Below are 8465 nucleotides of genomic sequence, written 5' to 3' on the forward strand. Positions count from 1 at the left end.
CCGGTGCTTTTCATCAATGAACTGGGGACAGGGATAAGGAGCGAGGTAACCAAGTTTGCAGATGACATGAAGGGTTTGTGAAGAGCTCCAGAAGGATCTCTCCAGACTGGGAGAATGGGGTGGCAAAATGGTACATGCATTTCAATCTAAGAAAATGTTGGGGCAAAACTTTTTTTATCAGCTGATGGGTATTGAGCTTGCTGTGATGGATCAAGAAAGAGATCTTGGTGTGCTGGTGGACAGCCTGTTGAAAGTGTTAACAACTCTGTATGCGGTGGCAGTGAAGAAGGCCCATGTCATGCTAGGTGAACCCAGCAGCTGTTGTGAAAATGTTTGCTGCTAGTCAGGCTGCTGCTGCTAGGCACAGAAGCCTAGCAAGGAAAGCAGCCGGCAGCCCAGCCTACATAAACAAGAGAGAGCCCTGTGAAAGCTTAGATTCATTTCCATTCAAAAATCCTTGGTTGCTCTGCTGGATTTCAGGGGCTGGTCTGTTGACGTGGTTGCTGCAGCAACACAGTTCCGAGGCAGTCCAGGGCTACTGGTCGTTTGTGGTATAGACTAGATCGCTGACAGAAGCACCTTTAAGGGTCTCCTGCTAATGGCTCTTGGTTGGGCAAGACTTTTGCTTCAACTAAATTCTCCAGCATCAGCAAGGACATCGTGGCGCTGAGAAGAATATCCAGAGTGAGTGACCAGGAAGGTTTGTGGGGCGGAACAGAGGGGCAAGACAACTTTTTCAACTCCCCCACTCGAAGTACGTCGGTATCCTGAGGGTTTAATTTTGCCCATCCTGGTTGAAGGCCACTTTTCCTGATCTAGGAAAGGGAGCCCCAGAATCAAAAAAAGAACTGCTTCCTTTTCTACATATCAAAGCAACAACCTGCCTACAGACTTTCAGCAGGCTTTTCCTGAGTGATGGGGCTACCTGAGTGGTTTTTTTAAAAAAGTGGATGGATAGTTGTGACTTATTGCTTTGAATGTTGTTGATGTTGCTCTTGAGATGGCTGGACAGTGTCATCGAAGCGACCAACATGAATTTGACACAACTCCGAGAGGCAGTGGAAGATAGGTGGGCTTGGTGTGCTCTGGTCCATGGGGTTACGAAGGGTCGGACACAACTAAACGACAACGACGATTTGTTTGACGCATTTTGGTATTTGCCCACTTCCTGCTGTTACCTTCCAATGTCTATTAATGACATAGTCTGTCTTGGGTCCTTTTAAAGGTAACAGGTGTTTAACTATCCCCTCCTGGGACTTAATGCTGAATGAAATTCAGAGGGTAAAAATAAAATAAAAGAGGGATTTTCAAAATAGTGCAACACAGCTCTGAGGTTGTTCAAAGAGTGAACAGGGGAAACTCTGAAAGCAAGGATTAAGAAGGGGAAAAAGGAAGGAGCGTAGCTACTTTGGTGAGGATGTGAAAGTATTTTGTCCATAGTTTGAAAATGGAAAGAAACCAAAGTCTCAAGATGAATCAGAGGCCTTTTGAAAAAGAAAAGTAAAAAGTCACTTGTTAATGTCCAAATACACCTCTCACAACAAGACATCTGTGGCAGGTCATCAGTTAAATAATTTGGTTGACAATGCAAGCCCAAAATACTTTTAAACCCCCCAAAAAACAAATATGATTATTTTAAATTGAAAAATAAATCTAATATACAAACATCAGATGGCACAAAAACAGATGAGAAAGGGGGGAAAAGATCATGAAAGCAAAGTAATACCTTATTATCTGCATCTTTCCTTACTACTGATATTTACTGTAATGCTCTCCCTCAGTGGAACCTTTTCAGATATCTGCAGTATCATCATTATCATCATCATCATCATCATCATCATCATCATCATCATCATTATTATTATTATTATTATTATTATTATTATTATTATTATTATTATTATTATTATTATTATTATTATTATTATTATTATTCCCCTCCATTTCATTACAAAGCTACTTGTCCAAGATTGCCACTAAACTGGCAATTACTGTACAGTAATTTTTTATTCTCCACCTTCCACCATTCATTCTGAGCTTCCCGGCCACCATCCTTAAGCAAAGCTGTGCCAAAGGGGATAAATTTGGCCCCAGCTGGCCGGGGCTGTTCTCCTTTCCAATGCCTGGCCAGCTGCAAAGAGTTGCTGGCGGAGGGTTAACAACCAGAGTTCAAGCGACCCGCGTCATAAAGCGGGGAAAGCGTCGGTGCCTAGGTTACGGGGTTGACATGTGACCGACCCCAAGAGGAGGAGGACGGGGGGGGGGGAAATGTAAAGCAGAAAAGTCAAAGGAAAACGCCCTTGCCCGTCACCTCGCAGCTTGAGCCGGGAGGGGAGAAGACCCGAGCGTCCCCTGCCGGTGCCTCCGAGATCAGCCACGCCCCGCTCCTGCCCACACGCCAGAAAGGCCACTTGGCCGGTTGCGGCTGCACCTCCTCCGCTCCCCCCTCCCCAAGTCGCCCTGCCCACGATGCCCCGCCCAGAGTTCAGAGCGCCCTCTCCTGCGATTGGTCAGAGCGTCCCCCCCTCCGCACGCGCGCGCCTTCCAAAGGCCCCTCCCCTCGAGCGCGTGGCAGCTGGAACCCGAGGAGAGGCGTCGTTTCTCCGCGGCTCCTCCCCTCCCCCCCAGGCCCTCTTTATGCACGAGGCACCCAGGCCGCCAGTTGCAGCGCATGAGGATTGAACGGCCTCGTGCCATACGTTGTCCCACCCCCACCCCGTAAATCGGTTTTCCCCCCTCCCAGCATTATGGGGGGAGGCACTAGCCCGGCGGTGTGGGGCCCAAGTCCTCTCTCCTAACCTCTCCCCCACCAATTAATACAGTACTGTATTCCTCTCAGAGCGTGGCCGGGGACGGGTGAGGTGGCCCTTTTTGTTTTTTGGAAAGAGAGACGGCATCCTTTTCTACCCCAGCTCGGTCCTTGTTCCCAAGGGACTCTTAGGGAGAGAGAAGGGCCTGGCAATGGGGAAACCAGATGGCCCCTCTCCCGCCAACCAGTAGTGGCCGACTGGAAGGGAAAAACCAGCCCTGTGAGGTCGAAACGCCTCCCTTTCCCCTCCTGCCCCTCTTAGGGGGGGGGCAGTGGGAAAAGAGGGCTGTCTTTTCGAGAGTGGCGGGAAAAGCCACGTGTGGGCAGATGCCTTCCTCTCCAAGCAGGCTTGCTTTTCATGCTTGAGAAGGGGTTCCTCCGCGGCGGGGGGGGGGGGGAGAGGCTGTCTTGTTTTTATTGTTTTTGGAACCTGGCGCCTCTACCTGTGAGAGTTTTAAACTGATCCATGGCATTTCTACACTACCCAGCCAGTGGAAAACCACAACCCTGGGGGGCTCTGAGGGAGGGGGTTTAAAAAAACAAGAGCACATTGAAACAAACCCAGCCGTGGGAGCAGCAGTCCTGAAATAATATTTAGAAGAGGAAGTCTCAGCTGGGGTCAGGACAAATCTTTATTTAGTTAGTTGATTTCTAAGGAACTTGACTTTTTCTCCTGAAAAGGCACCCAGTTTTACAGTGTGAAAAACTGAAGGTATTTTGGCAGAATTTGAAAAAGAATGAAACAGACACAGAAGTACAGCAGGCATTTAAAACCAGTTCTAAAAACAAGCCTGGCTGAAGCGAAAGGCCTCGCTCTGGTCAGCCGAGTGGGCTGCAAATAACACCCCCCGACCCCAGCTGCTGCTCTGCAGCATTTCAATACACTCCAAGAATAGAGCAGAATATGTTCAAGCGCCGCCTTCAGGATCTGTCCTTCCAGTGAGCACTCAGGCTTGATTTCCTTCAGAACACATAGGTTTGTTCTCCTTGCAGTCCAAGGGACTCTCAAGAGCCTCCTCCAACACCACAATTCAAAAGTATCAATTCTTCGGCGGCCAGCCTTCTTTAGGGTCCAGCTCTCACTTCCGTACAGCTGGGAATAACAAAGACCATTCTTCTGTCTCCAGGGCAACGACTGTTGGGCGATGAGCCAGCTTTCCCGATCCCTTCACGACCAAACTATCATCTGACTCAGCTCTGTCTTTTCTGGGAAATCAGGTGGGAGCAAAGAAGCGGCCTCGACTGCTTTGGGCACCAGGGGGCGCACCTGCACCATCGCAAGCGCTTCCCTCCCTGATGACAGGAGATGTTGATCTTTTTTTTCTGCGTGGAGTGGAAGGCTAGTTGGTTTCGAGTCCAGGGTGACAGGCAGCTGTCATGTCCCGCTGAAGAGCAAACAATACAATCACACACAAAAAGCCATGAGACACGTGAGAGAGAGAGAGAGAGAGGGAGAGAGAGATCGCAGGCAAAGAACAGGAATGAGAGAAGAGAAGGGCTTTCCTCCCTTATTCTCTAATACTCCCATTTCGGTCACTTAGTTTCTCCTTCCTTTTGTATAAATTCATACTGCTATGACACTCAGCTAAAATGTTGAGACTTGAATTTAGTTAAAGAAAACCTGTGAGCACATGCACACATTTTTAATATGTACAATTATAAGGGAATTTTTTAAAAAATCTGGAAGGAAAGAATACTGTCCAGCCTCCACTGTAAGTCCCAGGGGACCTCCAGGGGATAAGGCATGGATGCAAAAGATCTGGGTTCAAATCCCCTCTCAGTCCTGACATTCATGGAGGGGGGTATGTGATTTTTGCAACCACACAACTCAAAGAGCTTGCTTAAAACAGAATAGTTGTGTTCCCCCTGCGGCTAGAAGAAAGAGTCTGTGAGGACCTCCACGGGGATTCGGTGTTTTTGATTGTTTTGCCATCAAGACAAGGTGTTCACGTTCCAGAAAGAAGCCTCAGCATGCAAGAGAAGGGAATCCTTCAGCTGGTTTTCCTTTCCAAACTCATAGGCACATGCATGCAAAATGGGAATTACCTGAAGGGCAACCATGGGATGTGAGGGGGGTGCACCCAACTGGTGCAGGAAATATGGCGGAGATGCCCACCACCTCCCTTGAGGTAGCTTCCTCACTCAGAGCCTGGCTCTGTGTGTTAAGTTGTGTCCGACTCTTCATGACCCCATGGACCAGAGCATGCCAGACACCACATGACTGACACCCAGCATTTTCCTCAGCAAAGCTGCCTGTGGCTTTCAGTTTCAACCTGGTTGGTTGGGCTCACCCAAAGCAGAGCGCAGTAGGCTCCAGGGAGAGAAAAAATGCAAGAGGGGAAGGCAGTTCATTCTTAGGTGCCAAGAACAGAAGCCATTTTGGGCAGGCAAGTCCTGTCAGACAAAAGAGAAGGACACAAAATGGCGCCCTTGAGAAGGTCTCAAAATGGCGCCCTCCTGCTCAGAAACAGCAGCACTGAAAGGCTGCATGGCTGGCAAGATCACATCCTTTAAAAAAAAACAATATTTCTCGGCCAGATTGCTCAGGGATGACCCTGAGAAACTCAATCAGGATGAATTTCACTCAGTGCTAATTCCAACACTGGGCACTTTCTGAATATTTGCTATTGGAGAAGAGGAAGGATTTTCTCATCTTACCAAGAAAGGATTTGCATATATACAGTGTGATCGGGTTCTGTGGGAAAACTTAGCAGTTCCTCTCTTTTGGCGGGAATAACTATCGGACTCGTGCTTGTGTTATTAAAAGTTTTATTAACAGACAACTCAGGAGGATCAATAACTACTTTGGTGGGGCCAACAGGGCCCAAGTCTAACGGAAACTCTGTCCATATATTTTGGTAAATATTTTTAAGATTTTCTTGAGTTGCCAAATGATTAAAAGCTTCCAGTAGTGACCTTAACCCTTGTTGTGTTTGTGATAGAAGAATGATATCATCAGCATACATGAGTATTGACAGTTTCTTAGTGCCCAGCTTAGGGGGCACATAATTGTCATTGTGGCTTAACTCAGTTATTAGTGAGTTAATGTAAACGTTGAACAGTGCTGGTGCTAACAGACATCCTTGATGTACACCACATGTAGTTGGTATTGGATTAGATAGTGAACCAGATTGATCCATTCTGATATGGATCTTAGAGTCAGAGTGAAGCTCTTGTATTAAAAAAAAATCAACTAAAAACGTGGATGTTTCAGCAGGCCTTCCCTCCAGTTAATCCCTGATGTTTTCCTTTCCTCTCGTCTCTTACTGTTCGCCTTCCATCTTGTTGAATTTGTTTATTATGTAATAATCCTTTTTGTATTTATCTGAGTATTTTATGTTGTAAGCCGCCTAGAGTGCTCGTAATTGACCAGATAGGCGGGATATAAAATAAATGAATGAATAAATAAATAAATAAATAAATAAATAAATGAGAAGGCTAATCCAACACCTGGTCTTTCTTCTTTCATTGAGGAGCCAGTCCGAAACTTTCTTGGTTGATGGGATTCCTCAGAGAAGCATTCCTCACTGCGCAAATGGTCCCACAACAGGGATGTCAAGCCCAATCTTCCTCCAGAGGCTTGTGACCACCCGGTATCAGTTCTGGACAGATGGCCTTCTTCAAGGGACCTTTGCCGCGGGGAAATACTACAACCGTCTGTAGTGATCATGGAACAAAGGAATAGCTAATTACTTTAGAGAGAGAACAAAGGAGTCAACAGGGGATGTCCGAGCCAGCGGAGCCTACCGGCAACACCCTGAGGGCTCTTTTTATTGACTTAGCATGATTACATAGTATTTTTATGAGAGAAACAGATAGGATACTAGTTACCTAATCATAACCAGGATTGGCTAAACGGAAGCATTACAAGAGGAAAACCAAGTATGAGATTGATTCATTGGTTCCATCAAGGAAGCCACAGCCACAGTTTGGAAGACCTGATCTTGGCCGTTCATGGTGGGATCATTGGGATGATCACCATAAATTGGAAATGACATGTTGGTACATCACAACCAGCTGCCTGAATTATAGGCTTCATTTTACACACAGAAGGAGAAAAAAATCTGCAAGTAATTCAAACAGACATATAAAGCCTGTATATTGGCCACATGTGGGGAAGGGAAGGGTGGTACTGAGATGAGCTCAAATGCGGACTACCAGTAGAGAAGGAGAGGCAGTATTATGGTTGGTGCCTCTGGAAATCCTGTCCAAAGATGATGTGTATTAGCAAGTCCCTGAGCCTGAAAAACCTGAGCCTGAAGCTCACTCGATGAGGAAATCCTTGGGCAAAGGTCGGGCGCTTTGTCAGAAATCTTTTTGGCCCGGATCCCACCATCAGGCACATCGAGAGTCTGAAACACAAGCTGAGCACCAAGACAGGCAGAAGCTGCAGCCTTTCCCAAGGAGCCAGGAAGGCATGATCTTTCTGAGGCCAGAATACAGATGTCTTTAAGCAGCACTAGGAAGATCTTCACCAAAGTCAGCAACGAAGCAGACGCCCAGACTTGTCCAGATCCGGAAAACTGCCTCTGGATTTCTTCAGATTTCACAACCTGACGCCTGGGGCCTGGCGCTTCTGTTTTACCTCTCTAGAACTGGGTCCCCAGAAGTTCTTGGACTGAAACACCCAGAAGCCTTCACTGCAAGCCGAGCTGGCCAGGATTTCTGTGAGTTGTAGTCCAAGAACATCTAGGGAGCCATGAGTTACCAATCTGGGGGAGTCACAAATTATTTTGGGGGGGTTGCAGAAGTTATTTTTAGTTGCCGTTGTTTTACATGTATTTTATGAAATACGACATACACAACGTTGCTTTATTTTCATCCTCTTGGCCTACAGATATATAAACTTCATCTGGACGGGAATTGCAGGCAACCTAATCTTTTTTTCCTTTCCCCCTTTGGGCAGATTTTCCTTTTATGCATGGGCATCGCTCTCGCCCCCTCCGAAAGACCTGCTCTCGCTCATTTCTCTCTGCTCCTCTTCATCTGTCTTCAACTTGGGCCTTAGCCCGGTTCAGAGAGCCCCAAATAAGGCAAGCCCATACGGCTCGCCCGAAATGCTGATGCCCAAGATGGCAGCAGGACTTTGAAAAGTTTTTGCTGCCGCAGCACATTTTGCTCTGTTGGAGTCTCTGGTTCTTATAGGTGTGGAAATGGCGGTGCCGCGAAGAGAGAAGGGACCTGGGTGGGGAGATGCCTTTTTGGGGTGGAGAAGGCATGAAGGGTGGGTGGGTGGGGTTTCCCTCCCCCAAAAAAGTAGATCAAAGTGTGTTTGACATTTTTTGCCTTCTAAGATTTTATTTGGCAGAGGTTAATTTACAGCTGTCCCATGACTGTATTATTGCATTAATATTAATATATTGGGTAATAATTATCTTCTGAAAAAATATTTTAATGTCTTTTCCTTACCCCAATAAAAATGCCTTTTAATGCAAATGTGGACCCCGAGTGATTTGGCCCCCGGACCTGGTTGGAGGAGAGAGGGAAGACACCCATCCTCTCTAAAAGAAGTGGCAATTCACGGATTGTTCCAGAAGTAATTTGTGAAGGGAAGACTTAACTACATTTAGGGTCAGTTTTAGAATCACAGGAAAGATGGGAGACTGTGGGATGGGAATGTCAGCTATCCCCTGACTGGATACTCTTCTGACCTCCT

This window comes from Pogona vitticeps, chromosome 2 (genome assembly GCF_051106095.1).
Source record: "Pogona vitticeps strain Pit_001003342236 chromosome 2, PviZW2.1, whole genome shotgun sequence".
NCBI classification, from domain to species: Eukaryota; Metazoa; Chordata; class Lepidosauria; order Squamata; family Agamidae; genus Pogona; species Pogona vitticeps.